We start from the raw sequence: 17,040 nt of genomic DNA, 5'->3' as shown, positions 1-17,040 counted from the left end.
CCATGTTCCAGATTCGGCTTGGGTCGCTGTCTGGGCGGAGTTTGCACGTTCTCCCCGTGTCTGCATGGGTTTCCTCCGGGTGCTCCGGTTTCCTCCCAAAAGACCTGGGGCGAAATTCTCCCCCAACGGCGCGATGTCCGCCGACTGGCGCCAAAAACGGCGCCAATCAGACGGGCATCGCGCCGGCCCAAAGGTGCGGAATGCTCCGCATCTTTGGGGGCCGAGCCCCAACATTGAGGGGCTAGGCCGGCGCCGGAGGGATTTCCGACCCGCCAGCTGGCGGAAATGGCGTTTGTTGCCCCGCCAGCATGCGCGGAAATGCGGTGCATGCGCGGGAGCGTCAGCGGCCGCCGACAGTTTCCCGCGCATGCGCAGTGGGGAGAGTCTCTTCCGCCTCCGCCATGGTGGAGGCCGTTTGTAAGGAGCATCCAGGAGGGCTTCTTAAAACAATATGTAGATAGTCCAACTAGGGAAGGGGCTGTACTGGACTTGGTATTGGGGAATGAGCCCTGCCAGGTGGTAAACGTTTCAGTAGGGGAGCATTTCGGGAACAGTGACCACAATTCAGTACGTTTTAAAGTGCTGGTGGACAAGGATAAGAGTGGTCCTAGGGTGAATGTGCTAAATTGGGGGAAGACTAATTATAACAATATCAGGCAGGAACTTAAGAACATAGATTGGGGGCGGATGTTTGAGGGTAAATCAACATCTGACATGTGTGAGGCATATTCCTGTGCAGAAGAAGGATAAATATGGCATCAAAAAGAAAAAGGAGGCATTTGTCAGGGCTAGAAGGCTGGGAACAGACAAAGCCTGTGTGGAATATAAGGAAAGTAGGAAAGAACTAAAGCAAGGGGTCATTGGCAAATAGGGTTAAGGAAAACTCCAAGGCTTTTTACACGTACATATAAAGCAAGAGGTACTTTGCATCAGTATTCACCAAAGAGAAGGAATTAGTGGATGTTGAGTCTGGAGAAGGGTGTGTAGATAGCCTGGGTCACACATTGAGATCGAAAAAGACGAGATGTTGGGCGTCTTGAAAAATATTAAGGTAGATAAGTCCCCAGGGCCTGATGTGATCGACCCCAGAATACTGAAGGAGGCTAGAGAGGAAATTGCTGAGGCCTTGAGAGAAACCTTTGGATCCTCACTGTCTTCAGGTGATGTCCCAGAGGACTGGAGAATAGCCAATATTGTTCCTTTGTTTAAGAAGGGTAGCAAGGCTAATCCAGGGAACTACCCAGTGAGCCTTATGTCAGTGGGAGGGAAATTACTGGAGACAGGATCTACTCCCATTTGGAAGCAAATGGACGTATTAGCAAGAGGCAGCACGGTTTTGTGAAGGGGAGGTCGTGTCTCACTAACTTGATAGTTTTTCGAAGAGGTCACAAAGATGATTGATGCAGGTAGGGCAGTGGATGTTGTCTATATGGACTTCAGTAAGGCCTTTGACAAGGTCCCTCATGGCAAACTGGTACTGAGAAGTCACACGGGATCAGGGGTGAGCTGGCAAGATGGATACAGAACTAGCTCGGTCATAGAAGGCGGGGGTAGCAATGGAAGGGTGCTTTTCTGATTGGAGGGCTGTGACTAGCGGTGTTCCGCAGGGATCAGTGCTGGGACCATTGCTGTTCGTAGTATATATAAATGAGGAAAATGTAACTAGTCTGATTAGTAAGTTTGCAGACGACACAAAGGTTGGTGTAATTACGGATAGCGATGAAGACTGTCAGAGGATACAGCAGGATTTAGATCGTTTGGAGACTTGGGCAGAGAGATGGCAGATGGAGTTTAATCCGGACAAATGTGAGGTAATGCATTTTGGAAGGTCTAATGCAGGTAGGAAATATACAGTGAATGGTAGAACCCTCAAGAGTATTGACAGTCAGAGAGATCTAGGTGTACAGGTCCACAGGTCAGTGAAAGGGGCAGCACAGGTGGAGAAGGTAGTCAAGAAGGCATACAGCATGCTTGCCTTCATTGGCCCGGGCATTGAGTACAGTGTTCAATTCTGGTCGCCACACTACCAGTAGGATGTGGAGTCTTTAGAGAAGGTGCAGAGGAGATTTACCAGGATGTTGTCTGGTACGGAGGGCATTAGCTATGAGGAGCAGTTGAATAAACTCAGTTTGTTCTCACTGGAACGACAGAGGTTGTGGGGCTACAAAATTATGATAGAGGTCTACAAAATTATGAGCGGCATAGACAGAGTGGCTTTTTCCGAGTGTAGAGGGCTCAATTACTAGGGAGCATAGGTTTAAGGTGTGAGGGGCACGATTGAGAGGAGATGTACGAGGCAAGTTTTTTACACAGACGGTAGTGGGTGCCTGGAACTCGGTGCTGGAGGAAGTGGTGGAAGTAGGGACATTTAAGGGGCATCTTGACAAATACATGAATAGGATGGGAATAGAGGGATATGGACCCAGGAAGTGTAGAAGATTTTATTTTAGACAGGCAGCATGGTCGGCACAGGCTTGGAGGACCGAAGAGCCTGTTCCTATCCTGTTTCTTTGTTCTTTGTTCTTTGTTTGCCTGTCATATGCCTCACTAATCTGTCAGTGTTACTCTCTTTATTACCCACATACTGTGTCCCATTGACCTTCTATCCATGTGGATTTTCTTCACCATTGATGCGGGGTAGCTATTTAATATTACGCTTGATGCAAGCGTTAAAGTACAGCATTGACACAATGGATTGAATGGCCTCATCTGATACTGGAAACATGTCATTTGGTGCTGCAGTATGGACATGGGTGACATACATTGCAGATTTTGTTGTTTAATGTGCCAAATTCACCGTTGGTTTTCTGTTTGCCTACATTTCTAATTTGTCTGTGCCACATTGAGTACGCAGTTGAACTGAAGATTTCTGATTCTGGTGAGAAATGTTTCTATTTTAACACAAGCGACCAGCATGTTAATGGGCCTGCTAAAATACTGGTGAAAGGTGCATCATACAAATATGATCAAGGGTTTGTCTACTGCTATCTCCTGCAGGAATCGCCAAGGGTTACATCCCATCAATAGCCCTGGAACAGTCATACTCACTGTTAAAAGGTCTGGTGGAGTTTTAATAACCTGCTTTTGCAGAACAATGCATTTCAGTCTGTTATGGAAGGAAGAGAGGATATGCTGAAGGTTTTGAACAAAGGAAGCCCCTGTTGGTAAAGCTAGCTACTTAGAAGATGGAGAAAAAACTTTCCAAGAAAACCAGGCATTGAGCAATAAGATGGAATATGAGCCACTACTGAAGGACAAGTGCGATCTTAACTCTGGGCTTTAGGAGCCTGCCAAATTATCTTTCTTCAGACAACAGCTCACCGCCGTGATCAATGGAGATTGGGCCAGTTAAAAACTTACATTTCAACTGCTGCATCACTGGTTTCCGCTTTCACTGATCAACTAACAGCCTGATGACAGCCGAAAGGAAAAATAACTTCTCAGGACTTGGGCAGAGCCTGGGTGAACTTGAAATGAATCCAGTGACAATGAGAAGTTGTGCAGGGACTCTGAGGAAGCATAAGCACAGTCTTTTAGGTCAGGGGGGTCACGGGCTGGAGCTACACTCCAAGAAACATGTACAGTACGGAAGTTGTGCAGCTGAGGAGGACTCTAATTACTACAAGGACTGGAGGGCATTGAAAGGAATTAATCATTGATACAGTGCCATTCACGACTTCAAGAAGTCCCAAAACACTTTGCAACCAATGAAAAGGGTGTAATGTAGGAAACACACTGGCAATGCAGGGCAACAAGTAATGCAACTGATGTTTAATCAATTACTCTCGAGACAAGGTGAGTCATAACTAACAGGCTTTAATCAGCTAGAACTGTCCCAAGCAGCTTCGATAAGAAAGTGAAGGCTGCTGGGGTGGCATTGGTTCTTATACCCCGCCTCTCAGGGAGGAGCTATGTACGTTAGCCAATGGTAGACTCCTAGGTCTAGCCAATGGTCATCCACCTCTCAGGTACTGCAATACATGGTGTTACCACAGCAACATCACCATAGTCCCAGATGACTGCTCTCCCCTTCGAGATGACTGGTGATGATTTAACCTAAGGATCACCACACCTCAGGTGAGGGGAAAGGTTGAGCCTTCATGAATAACCTCAGCTGCCATGGGAATTGAACCCACACTGCTGGCCTTGCTGTGCATCACAAACCAGCTGCCTAGCCAAGTGAGCTAAAGCGGACCCCTGCCAGTAATGACTAGCCTGTTGAAGGAGAAATATTGCCCAGGAAACTCCCTTTCAAATAGTACCACAGGATCATTTCTCACCCATTTTAGATGGAAGATGAGGTAGGTTATGGTTGAATTTACCAGCAGAAAGTTGATGCATCCCATAAAACAACACTGAAGCACCTCCTTAGGCTATGTGCCCAGGTGTTTAGTTGCTGCTTCTTACAGCAGGTCAAAATGGTTCTGGGAATGGCCCTGTTTTTTTACAACAGCAAGATGGACCTGGATTTATAGAGCACCGTCAAAACATCCCAAGGCATAAAAAAAGGAGATATCGGATCGTGATCAAAAGATTGGTCTAAAAGGTGGGTATAAGAACCATCTTAAAGGAGGAAGACAAGATAGAGAGGTGAAGAGGTTTGAGGAGGGATTTCCTGACTATAGGGTTGAGGCAACTGAAGACCGGGCCACTAATAACGGAGCAATTAAAATTGGGGATGTGTAACAGGCCAAATTAGAGGAGGGTGTGCATCTGAGGAGATTACCGAGGTCGGGAGGGGCAGGGCCTTGAAGGGATTTAAAAACCATGGTTGAGAATTTTTAAGGTTGAAGGGTTGTTTAACTGGGTGTCCAGGTAAGGTCAGACAAAATTGAAGTGATTGCTGAGCAGCATTTAATCTAAGTTAGGACTTGGGGAACAGAGGTTTGGATGACCTCAGGTTTACGGAGGGTGGAATGTGGTAGGTCAGTTGGGACTGAATTAGAATTGTGAAGTTGAGAGGTGACAAAGGCATGGAGGCAGGTCTCAGAACTAATGTAGGGGTGGAGTCAGTGATATTATGGATGTAGAAATAAGTGGCTTTAGCGACAGTGCGGACACCCTTTGCGATTCTCCGATATTGAGGCCAAGTGTTCACGGTCGCGTTTCACGGCGGCGCGAACAGGGCCCGGACACGACCTATTCTGGCCCCCACAGGGGAGGTTCATGCCGCTCCAGCCTCCTTACGGCGCCTCTCCAACCCGCGCATGCGCAGTTGGGGCAGCTCAATCCTGCACATGCGCAGTTGGGCCGTGCCATCTTGCGCATTCGCGGGGAACTTCTTACACGCGCCGGTCCCTCACCAACATGGGGTCGGTGTTCAGGGGCCGGCCGCGCCAGGAAATAGGCCCAGAGGGGAAGGGGGGGGAGAGGCCGGCCCGCCGATTGGTGGGCCACGATTGCGGGTCAGACCCCATCGGAGGCCCTCTCCGGTGAAGGACCACCCTCCCACACAGGCTGCCCCCTGAGCGTTCCCGCAGAATTCCCGCCGGCAGCGACCAGGGGTGAACGGTGCCCGTGGAACTCTGTTGCGTCGGAGCGGCCGCTCGGCCCATCCGGGCTGGAGAATCGGCGGCCCGCGGCTGGGGCCGCGCCAAATGCGCCGGCGCAAATGGCGCCGATTCCCTGCACCTCAGGGGTTCGCACGCCGGTGTCGGAGCGTCATGGCACAGTTGCGCCGATTCTCCGGCCTAGCGCGGGGATCGGAGAATCGCCCCCGGGGTTTGCTGGTAGAAGTATGATACTGAGATTGGGAACTGTTTGGGTCACCCTCACACAGTAGCTAAGGTCAGGGATGGAGTCAGTCCTAAAGGAACAGAGGTTTGAGCAGGAACTGAAGGCAGTGGCACCAGTCTGAGGGATATCAGAGTTAAGTGTGGTTGGAACGGGAAAAGAAGCCATTGATGGTGATTCACTGGCTATGATTAGATAGACAAGAAAGAAATCCAGTGAGATAATTTTGAGATTATGATGAGATATGAGAGGGCAACTCACTGTTGCTCTTGAATGGTAAATGTCCGTAAATTAGATTTGAGCTTCAATCACGGGTGGGTGGATTTAATTCAATGAAGAAATACCACATATTGTAACAGTACCCGCCTGTGTTATAAGTTCCACTTGGGCCAAGTTTTCGAACCAAGTTTGTGCAGACAGAGTTATTTAACAATGTGGTTGTTTCATGCTGTAAACAGAATTCCTCAGTTCGATGAGTGTAGTGGCACATCTTACATCACACCCTTCCATTTGATGAAACTATCTGTATACTTCACAGAGGAACATTGAAGGGTGTGGAGTTGGAGAAGGGGGGTGGGCACTGTGTCTATCTCTGCCCTTTAATGTTCCCTGATTGAACAGAGGCCACATTCCTGGAATAGGCCAGGATGCATTTGCAGGAGAACCTACTATTATTTTTAATCCATTGAAGGGATGTGGGCACCATCGACAAGGCCAGCATTCATTGGAAATATGACTCTATTCAATCAGGGAATGTTACAGTACAGGAATAGGCATGATACCACCCCTCTTGGTTGACCTTTTCAGGTGAACTCCACACTCATTCGCACCAAACTCCCAGTGCCCACCATGCGTGGGGATGACCCATCCCTGTTAATTAGATATCTGGCCTGGGCCTCTTCACTTTTGCTCTACTACTCTGCACATCCAGAAATGGAGATGAGCTTCCAGAAATATTGGAGGCACATACTTAAAGAGTGGCGGGCAAGCAAAGCATCAACACTTGTATTTATTTCCGCCTGCACCTCACCGACACACTTTGAAGGAGTGCAAAGTCATTGAGTATCATCACTTGTCACTGGGGTGGGCCCTCGAGACCACTTTCTGAAGTTGTTCAATATCGTGCGCTCTATTAAAAATGCCATCACAAACAACGTTTCCAAATGTTGCCAGGCTGGACCATTTGGGCAATTTCAAAGACTAATTTCATTCCTCTCCCAGCCGCCCATGCCCAAGAATAAATTTCAGACGTCCAAGTGTGAAACAGTAATTTGTTTTATGTCAAATGCTTTTCTTTCTCTCATTCACCAGCCACTGGAGCACATATGCTATGCTGGCACTCCCAGAAGAGTAATAAGAGAGTGCTGCACCGATTGAGGTGCTGCCTTTGAGATGAAATATTAAACCCAGTTCTCTCTAGACCAGGGGGTTTTCAAACTCAGGATCATGACCCACGGGTGAGTCGAGGGAAGGGTTCAGGTGGGTCATGGTGTAATCGGTCAGGGCGTTCCCAATTGTGGGAGGAATGCCCAACGGCATGAATGGCTTTTAAAATGCCGGCCGCAATGGACATTTGAGATTATCATAGATTATCATAGAATTTACAGATTGCAGGCCATCCCGCGCCGGATCAAGCAGTGTGCAGGCCCAGAGCCCAGCGGGTTAGATCATCACCTCCTGACGTCAGCGCGCTGACCAGGGCCAATGTCTTTCAGCAAACGATGGAGTCCTCCCACCGGAAGCGGCGTCAGAGAGTTGGTCATGTACCCCGTACGCTGATGTCACATGTTCTGGGTGCGAGAGAGATTCCGCCATTTTGTAGCTGCCAGCAGTGCTGGTGTGAACTCCAGGGCCTCTGGTGAACAACCCATGAAGAAGAAGCTGAAAACAGGAACAAAGCAGCATAAAGATGATTACTTGAGGTGTGGGTTATTAATTGTGCCTCTCCATATCAGGTTTCAAAGTTCATGTGTGTTATATTCAGGGAAGCACTGGCAAATTAAATTTTAGACACCTCAAAACTTCGAAGGCATTTGAAGACTAAACATGGTGAGTTTGAAGATAAAGCTCTATATTTTTTTTAACGGTTGCAGTGAGATCGTGAATCATCAGCTGAAGTCATTATCAGATATGTAACATTGAATAACAAAGCAAGTGAGATTGTGAGGACCAAGCAGGCTCACCTGTCAAATTAAAGATAAGTGAAAATGGTGGGTCATGAAGGCCAGCTGGTGTGTTTCGCGAAGGTCGGCCGGCGTGGGTCGCAAAGGTCGGCCAGCGTGGGTCGCAAAGGTCGGCCAGCGTGGGTCGCAAAGGTCGGCCAGCGTGGGGCCCGAAGGCCAACCGGTGTTGGTCGCGAAGGTTGGCCGGCATGGGTTATGAAGGCCGACCGAAGGCCAACCGATGTGGGTCGCGGAGATTGGCCGCCGTGGTTACCGAAAGTCCGCCGGCGTGGGTCGCAAAGGTTGACCGGCATGGGTTGCGAAGGACAGCTGGTTGGTAAAAATGGTTCCCGGGAAAAAAGTTTGAAAAACACTGTTCTAGACTGATGTTAAAGGGCCCATGGTGCTATAATGAAGGTGAACAGGGGAAGCCTCTCTGGTGTCCTAGCAATATTTATCCCTGAGCCAACATCACGAGAGCAGATTATATGGTTATTGTCACATTGCTGTAAGTGGGAGATAACAGTGTGCAAATTGGCGGTCATATTTTGGATGTTACAACAGTGACTACGTTTCAACAGCTCCCTCTGCCTCAGAGTTTGCGTCATTACAAAGGACATCTTCAACAGCATGTCAGGCAGTATTCAGTTTCCCTCAGCAATAACACTTTTTGCTTCATCAGTGATAAATGAGCCATAGTCCATAAAGGGCCACAGACCCATTTCTCTCCATTAGAGAGAGACAATTGGTTATATATATTTAGCTTGAGCAGCACCACTCTGAAGGGGAGGCAAGGTGCGGAGGCAGGCCTCAACAAACTACTACAGCTTCATAACTATCTCATTGGTTGAGATTCCTAATTAATGATATGTTAATTTGAAGCTCAGTTGTAGTCGTATCGAATTTATGGTCAACAAACAGAGATGTTCAGCCCATGGACTCCGGGCTGAATTTTACCCCAGCCACAGGCTTTCTGGGCCTGAGCTTGCCCCACTCCGATCCTTTGGAGCTCACCAGTCTTAAAAATTTGAGATTAGACCTGCTTGACCGAATCAGAATTATTATAATAATAATAATTAAAATGGCTGCACCAGGGAGATTGGGAATTGACTCAAGCATTGGGTAATGTTTAAATCTGAGTTCAGTTTCGGGGAAATTACACCATTTTCCCTAAGATCCTATATCTCTCTTGTGGGTTTAAACCACACTCCAGAGACAGGGAAATAGTCTAAGCTGACACTTTGGACCAGTGTCCATTCTTGTCTGCTTATGTTCCTGGTGAAATTCAGGGAACATTTTCTTTCCTAAGTTACAAGTGCTATATTAATACAACTGGTTGTTGATTAGAATGTCGTATGGCCTGTTGTTGCCCACTACCGGTGATGAATACTGATATTCTGCTGATACAGGCTTGGGGAATGCTCATCTTGCAAACACAATGAGAAGCTAAAGGGACAGAGTACTTTAATGTCAGTTCATTATTTCTTTCACATCGCCCTGGGATTTCAAGGCTCCAGAATATCTATTGAGCCGTACCATTCGCACACAAGATCCCTTCAGCCTGACAGTTCCGTTGTCACACCGGTTCAGGAAGTGCCCCATGCCACGGAAGATAAGGTCATCACTTCTATGTTCCGCCTTCTCAGGAAACTGCCCTTGTCAGTGATCTTGCTTGCAAAGAAAATAAAGTGGGACAGGCAGCCCTTAAAGGGTTATCAAATCAAGAGAGTAAATTGCCAACCTTCACTTGCAATTCACTTAGTGGCCAAGAGGTGTCAGCTTAAGACTGTGCAAAGCTCTTGCAAGTTGGAACGTTTTGAGAAAGGCCAACGCGAAACATTGAACAAGGATCAGAAAAAGGACAAAAAAGTCCAAATCCTGTTTGGGGGGGAGGGGAATGGTGGTGGAGCAAAAAACTCTCATCCTGACGTGACAGGGATATCTATACAGATCGATAAATAGGACATTAATGTTAATAACTGGGAGACAGTCACTGACGGGGGTTGTGACCCCTGGAAGATGACTATTCAGAAAGGTATTGGAAGAGATGAGCAGAAATGGCGGCTCTACTAGCCGTGAAGATGGCCCAGAGAAAACAGAGGCCGGTGAATCATGCACCTTCTCAGCCCACTGTCCTCCCCCGTAGTAAATGTGGAAGTGACTGTCATGCCAGAGTGAGTCTCCTGAACCACGCAAGGCGATTTTTAACAGTTGACCACCACAACACAAAGTATCTACAGGCTACCTCGTTACAGGCGTAGTGACTTAGATGTAACTATACAGTGATAGAGATGAATCATAGAATCATGGAATTTACAGTGCAGAAGGAGGCCATTCGGCCCATCAAGTCTGCACTGGTCCTTGGAAAGAGCACCCTACCTAAGCCCATACCGCCACCTTATAATAATATAATAATAATCGCTCATTTTCACAAGTAAGCTTCAATGAAGTTACAGTGAAAAGCCTCCAGTCGCCACATTCCGGCGCCTGTTCGGGGAGGCTGGTACGGGAATTGAACCCGCGCTGCTAGCATTATTCTGCATTACAAGCCAGCTGTTTAGCCCACTGTGCTAAACCAGCCCCTCCACACCTTCACCCTAGCCCCGTAACGCCACCTAACCCTTTTTTGAACACTAAGGGCAATTTAGCATAGCCAATCCACTTAACCTGCACATCTTTGGACTGTGGGAGGAAACCAGAGCGCCCGGAGGAAACCCACGCAGACACGGGGAGAACGTGCAGACTCTGTACAGTCAGTGACCCAAGCTGGGAATCGAACCAGGGACCCTGGAGCTGTGAAGCAAGTGTGCTAACCACTGTGATGATGGGTGTATTCTACTGGCCGCGCCGGAATCGGAGCGGGATGCAGCCGGGAGAAGCCTTCCCCGGGAACCCCAACAGCCGGAATGCCTTGCGAGATCTAACAAGACCTTGTGAGACGTTGCGATCTGGGTCCCACCCATAATGGTCAGGACCCAGTCTGGGACTGCTAAGTGTGTTCAAGAAGTCACTTAACCTTGCTGGTGCTGAATCTAATTGGTTCCCGGAATCTATTGGTCTCCCCAAGGACACCACTTGCCCAGCGCTATTTACCACTTTCCACACAAACGTGGACCAGGCAGAATGGCATGTGGGGGTGTCTCCAAGGCCAATGGAGGCCCGTGGGTGGTCAAGGAGAGGGCAGAGTGGCACCCTGGCTCTCCCCCTGGCACCTGGGCACACTGGCATTGCTAGGCTGGCACCTTGGCATTGCCACCCTGGCACTACCAAGGTGCCCAGGTGCCATTGCTAGGCTGGCAGGAGCACTGGCAGGATGCCAGGATTGGCAGTGCCAGGGTATCCAAGTGGCCAGGAAGGCACTGCCAAGGGTCAAAGTCTGAGGGCATCATGCCCATGAAAGGAGGGATGAAGGGGCACATGAAGGGTGTGAGGTGAAGGGCGGGTATGAATGGGCCTCTGCAGGTTTGAGGGGTGTGAAAGGTAGGGGACTTTTCACTTCTTTCAGTGGTCCGGAAACGGGGTGTGGGAAGGCCTGAAAAGATGGGGCGGTGGGGGTTCCTCAGCGACCCCAAGCAGAGTTTCCTCACTTGGTGGGGTTGTTGGGGATTGCCCATGGGTGGGGTGTGTGGGCGATCCTCAAGCTCACTTAGAGATCGGGGCACCCTTTCAAAAGGGTGGCCCGATCTCTGAGGAGCCGGTTTGGCCAGCGGGTTCAGCTCCCCAGTGATGAAAAAACTCTAAGTGTGAGCTAGCCCGGGGAGGAACTGTGGGGGCCCGAAAAAGTGACTAAGTGTGTTTAGATAGCGGCGCGGAACTCACTGACAGAGCCAGGGAGAACTCCCAGCCGGACCCACCTGAAATGACACTTACAAACGTTTCCATTAAATCGCGCCCGATAGACATATTTGCAGAGATTGAAGCAAAAATATATCGATACACAGAGGTACACTTGTACAGAGACAGATCGAGTGATATCTTTCTACAGATTGTTACAGAGATATCTCTGTATATCTGCAGGAAGATATGGATAGATACAGAGATTTATCTCTCTAGATTAATCAATATATAGAGAGAGAGCTAATTACAAAGATCTATCTACAGAAATAGAGGTATATCTATAAAGTGAGAGGTTCAAGGGTACATCCATACTGAAAGATATAGAAATTAATCCCTGCAAACATAAGATTTGTGTCTTTGAACCATAGAATTTACAATGCAGAAGGCCATTCAGCCCATCGAGTCTGCACTGGCCCTTGGAAAGAGGACCGACTTAAGCCCACCCCTCCACCCCATCCCCGTAACCCAGTAACCCCACCTAACCTTTTGGACACCAAGGGGCAATTTAGCATGGCCAGTCGACCTAACCTGCACACCCTTGGACTGTGTACGGAAAACGGAGCACCCGGAGGAAACCCATGCAGACACGGGGAGAACGTGCAGGCCCCACACAGACAGCCACCCGAGGCCGGAATTGAACCCGGGTTCCTGGAGCTGTGAGGCAGCAGTGCTAACCACTGTGCCACCATGCTGCCCCTAGCAATAGATGCAAATATATCTGTACCAAAATAGATACTGATTTATTTCTATACCGAGACAGATGCAGAGTCATTAATTCATCTTGGCACAGAAGGGAGCCATTTGGCCAATCAAGTCCATGGTTGTTCTCTGTGGAGCAATCTAATCAGTCCCATTCCCTGGCTCCAAGCCCACCCCACTTCCTTTGAGTGTGTAAAATAAGTTCTTCCTCACATCCCTCCACATCTCTTGCCCAAAACTTTAATTTTATGTCCCCTAGCCCTTGAACGAACGTGCTTTGCTTTGTTGTCCTAATCCAAACTTGTCGTAATCTTGGACTCCTCTCTCAAATCTCCCCTCAATCTCCTTTGCTCCAAGGAGAATAACCCCTAGCTTCTAAAGCCTAAGCGTGTAACTGTAATCCGTCAACCTCGGGCCCATTCTGGTTAAATCTTCATTGCACCTTCTTAAGGACCCTCACATCCTTCCTAAAGTGTGATGACCAGAACTGGACCCAAAACTCTTGCTGTGCCCTAACCAAACTTTATGCAGGATCAGCAAAACTTCCCTGCTTTTGTACTTAATACTTCTATTTACGAAGCTCTGGATCGCAGATGCTTTGTCCACAATGTTTTTAATCATTTACCTTTCAAATATTAATATTGGACTGGTAAACAATGGGCAGCATTTGACCAGGGCAAAGGGAGACCTGACATCCGCCAGCAAAACTGGTTTGATCCAGTCCCTGGAAATAAGGAATTAAATCCTTATTTAGCAATGGGAACCCTGAAGCCGGAACTGCCACTCCATGGGGCACATTTAATTGCTGCATTTGCTCAAGTAGGGTGGAAATCCTGCCCCAAGACTTGCTAGCCAATGGGAGGCTGGCAACTCTTTGTTATAGCCGGCCATGAGTGGTGGCTGCTCCCAGAACATGGGGCGTTCCATCAGGCATCAATAGAGAAAAGTAAGTGAGAATGAGATGAGTGTCAATAAGAGGGAGTCACCAGTGAGGGGTGGGGTAGGAGGGTCGGAGGAAAGGGTGGATCTCGGTGGGCCACCCTTGAATGAAAATCGAACGAAGGGCAGATAGATAAAGGCAAAATGCGGGTAATGTGCAGACACTGGAAACCTGAAATAAAATCTGAAAATGCTGGGAATACTCAGCCGGTCTGGCAGCATCTGTGGAGAGAGATTCAGAGCTAACGTTTCAGCTCAAGGACCTGTCTCTGGAATGGATATCACTGGGGAAACCAGCAGGAGGCTGTCTCCATAGTGCTGAGACTGGTACCCCAATGCGAATGTGCCTTTTAAAGAAAGGATTGTATTTGTATAGCACCTTGCACAACCGCAGGGTGTCCCAGTGCATGTTCCAAACAATGGAGTACTTCTGAATTATCATCATTGTTGTTAGGTAATGTAATAAAAGTGAATTTTCACCCAGCAAGGTCCCACAAAGAACAATTTGATAATGACCAGATAATCTGATTTTAGTGATGGTGGGTAAAGGATGAAAATAGCGATAGGTTTACTATTTTCACTTGAGAGGGCCGGCAGGTTTAGCATCTGATTTTTAAACAATTCATGGCATGTGGGCCTCACTGGCTGGGCCAGCATTCGTTTCCCATCCCTAATTGCCCTTGGAGCTGAGCAAGGCCATTTCAGTCAACTGAGTCATATGGAGGCCAGACAAGGTAATGATGGCAGATTTCCTTCCCGAAAGGGACTTTAGTGAACCAGAAGGGTTTTCGTACGGACAGGGCGGCACGGTGGCAGAGTGGTAAGCACTGTGGCCTCACAGCTCCAGGGCCCCAGGTTCAATTCCAGCCTCGGTTTACTTACTGTGTGTGTGGAGTTTGCACTTTCTCTTCGTGTCTGCGTGGGTTTCCTCCCACTGTCCAAAGAGAAGATTAGTTGGATTGGCCATGCTGAATTGCCCTTAGTGTCCAAAAGGTTAGGTGGGGTTACTGGGATTGGGTGGAGCTGTAGGGTTCCCATTGCAAGGGCTGGCACAGACTCAATGGGCTGAATGGCCCCCTTCTGCACTATAAATTCTATGAATTTAATATAAGATTTTTTTTATTGGATTCAAATTCCATCATTTGGGATTTGAACACAGTTCCCAGATGTTGCTAACTTTTGGTTAGGTCAATTTGCTCTGTTTTATAACCTTTGCTCTTGAGTCGCCATTTATGATACCGCCACGAGGTTCAAGTTCAAGTAACGATCAATAACGCAATACACCAATTAGTAAGATTCAAATCAAAGCACGTTTAATATACACAGTAATCGCTACTCATGCATAAATTCTACTTCTAAGCTACTTCTACAACTAACAGGCCTATACTTAGCTTCGGACTGGCCCACCAGGCCAGGGGAACAAATGGCCTTTCGTTCGGGTTCTGAGTCTGCGGGATTCGAAGTTGGTATGGACTGGTAGCTAGGAGCGCCTATCTCGTAGCGAGCGTTGACTTAAGACTTACTGGCTCTTGGCGGCAGCTGAACTGGTCACTGTCAAGGGTTGGTTCGCGTTCCTGAGTGACCCGGTCAAGAAGAACGATTTGAACTTGGGGGCTTAACTTTATAGTCCCCAGGGGCTTCCCGCCTTTCGGGGCTGACCCTGTATCTGGTTCCAAGTGATTGGACTTCGTTCCAATCGCTTGATTCGATTTCTCCAATACTGAAGCGGTTCCCTGATCGATGGCCGGTCTTGAGGTGTCCGTTAACCTCTTTTGTGTTGACTCCTGCTGGCGCCGGGGAGTCTGGCTTGGCTTTGTTTATCCCAAATGTTTTGATTGTACCCGGGGATCGCTCATTAGTATGTTGATGGATGCTACATTATTATGCAGATGGCTGCTTGTCTCGATACTGTCTGGGCTTTTGCAGAGTTTAATACACAGTAAACTTGCACCTGCTAGTTTCTGCCTGTGTTGGCTGAATTTCCCTGCAGCCTTTGCTGTTCTCCATTTTACGTCGGGACTTGGCCAACCCAGGTGGCTACACAGAACATTACTCTGTGTCTCTAGTTTGCCAGTCCAGAGACAGTACCACTATTCCACCATCGCCTCTCTGAAAGATGCCGCCCTTCCTCAGTACTTCATTTGAGTGTCAACTTAGAGGTTGCGCTTGGGTCTCTGGAGTGGGACCTGGACCCACAAACGTAGGGGCTAAGCGATTCAAGTGCTACCAAACAAGCCACCGCCGACACCAATGTATTCTGCTTTTGTAAGGATAAAATCATAATCCTTTCAGCAAGAGACCTTTAATCAGGACAATGCGGAATAAGTTGCCCCTATTACAGTTCGGCGTATCAAGGAGACAGAAAATGTGTCGGCTCAGCTAGCCTGGGTTCAATCAAGCTTTAACATGACCCTGGTACATCACTTGCTGTACTGTGCACTGCGGCTGACCTATAACCAAGGTTAATGGAATGGTTTTAAAACCAACCGTCAGGGACACAGGCTAGAAATAAACAAGGTGGAAACAAATCACTACCTCAGGCACACTGGGGCGGAAACCGATCTCTACACCTTGATCTTTGATCTACGTTTTAAAGACTTTTATGTAGCAGGCTTTTAAGGAAAAAAGCACAATAAACAGTGTTTTTATTACGAGGTTAGAACCACCATAACACCACCTGGTTCTTATCCACTCACCATCTGCTGTCACTTATTGTTTGGTTCCTTCTTCATTGCTCTTCACTTTTGACTGATAACCTCGAAGACATGTTTAACTCAGAGAGCTTTTCAGAATTAACATATCTCAAACTAGTTCTGGTTCAGGGAGGAAGGAAACATGGATTCTAAGAGACTGGGAAAATCCAGAGTCGGCCTGGCAGTGGTGCTGTGTGATATGTGTATAACATCTCTGAATCTATCCTGTTGTATACAGGATTGATCACAAACTCACAGCTCTGGCTGTAAATAACAGCACAGGCTCTGCAGCTGACATACCCACATGTTCCACAATTAACAATATTTAAGCAGACGATGAGGGTAATTCTGTGCGATAATTAAAAATAGGTGCTAGAGTCAGAAATTTGTTTGACACCTTTCCCCCTTGTGTTTGTCCATTGAAGTCAATAAGACGACATGCAGGATGTTGTGGGGAGTGTCTAGTTGTCACATCCTCTCCATCTGTAACCTTCCCTGAGGCCTTCCTGTCCAGAATCAGCATTCCTGTTTCTTTTTAAGGAACGAGGAGGGTTAAAATTCACAGCCCACAACAAGTCACAGATCTCGCCCGACTCGTCATGGCTTGAAGTGTGTTGGAAAAAAGAAAATAAATGTAAAAATTATCTTCTGTAATCATGAGGAAGGGGGGGGGGCAGTAATATATACATGTCTGTAAATGGTTAGCACTGAGGGACCTGAGCAGAAGTAGTTAGGATAGGAACAGGTTATGTTCCTCCTTCTCCTCAGGTACCATGCAACATGAGGGTGGCAACCATGGACTTCCATTGGATTGATCTGTCATTGTGCTTGGCAACGTACTCCAGTGGTTATTGCTGTTACTTTCTGCAGGGTAGCTGACCAGAAAACTCTCCCACTTTTTACTGTCTGTTATCAAGCGTATTGGAAGGATTTACAGGCTGTAATATGACCCTGCCTGGTCATATTACAAATGCTCC

General features: G+C 47.8%; 1 long non-coding RNA gene across 1 annotated transcript; it reads right to left on the bottom strand.

Moving 5' to 3' along the window:
- Window positions 1-6,992: 6,992 nt before the first annotated feature.
- LOC140428717 (uncharacterized) lies at window positions 6,993-16,148 on the bottom strand. The gene is made up of 2 exons (XR_011948835.1): window positions 16,067-16,148; window positions 6,993-7,614 (listed from the first exon to the last, which is right to left on the bottom strand). It is a non-coding gene; the product is annotated as an uncharacterized lncRNA (long non-coding RNA).
- Between the last annotated feature and the right edge of the window lie 892 nt (window positions 16,149-17,040).

This window comes from Scyliorhinus torazame, chromosome 8 (genome assembly GCF_047496885.1).
Source record: "Scyliorhinus torazame isolate Kashiwa2021f chromosome 8, sScyTor2.1, whole genome shotgun sequence".
NCBI classification, from domain to species: domain Eukaryota; kingdom Metazoa; phylum Chordata; class Chondrichthyes; order Carcharhiniformes; family Scyliorhinidae; genus Scyliorhinus; species Scyliorhinus torazame.
The sequence above is the reverse complement of the archived record's forward strand: the minus strand, read 5'-3'. Positions and strand labels throughout refer to the sequence as shown.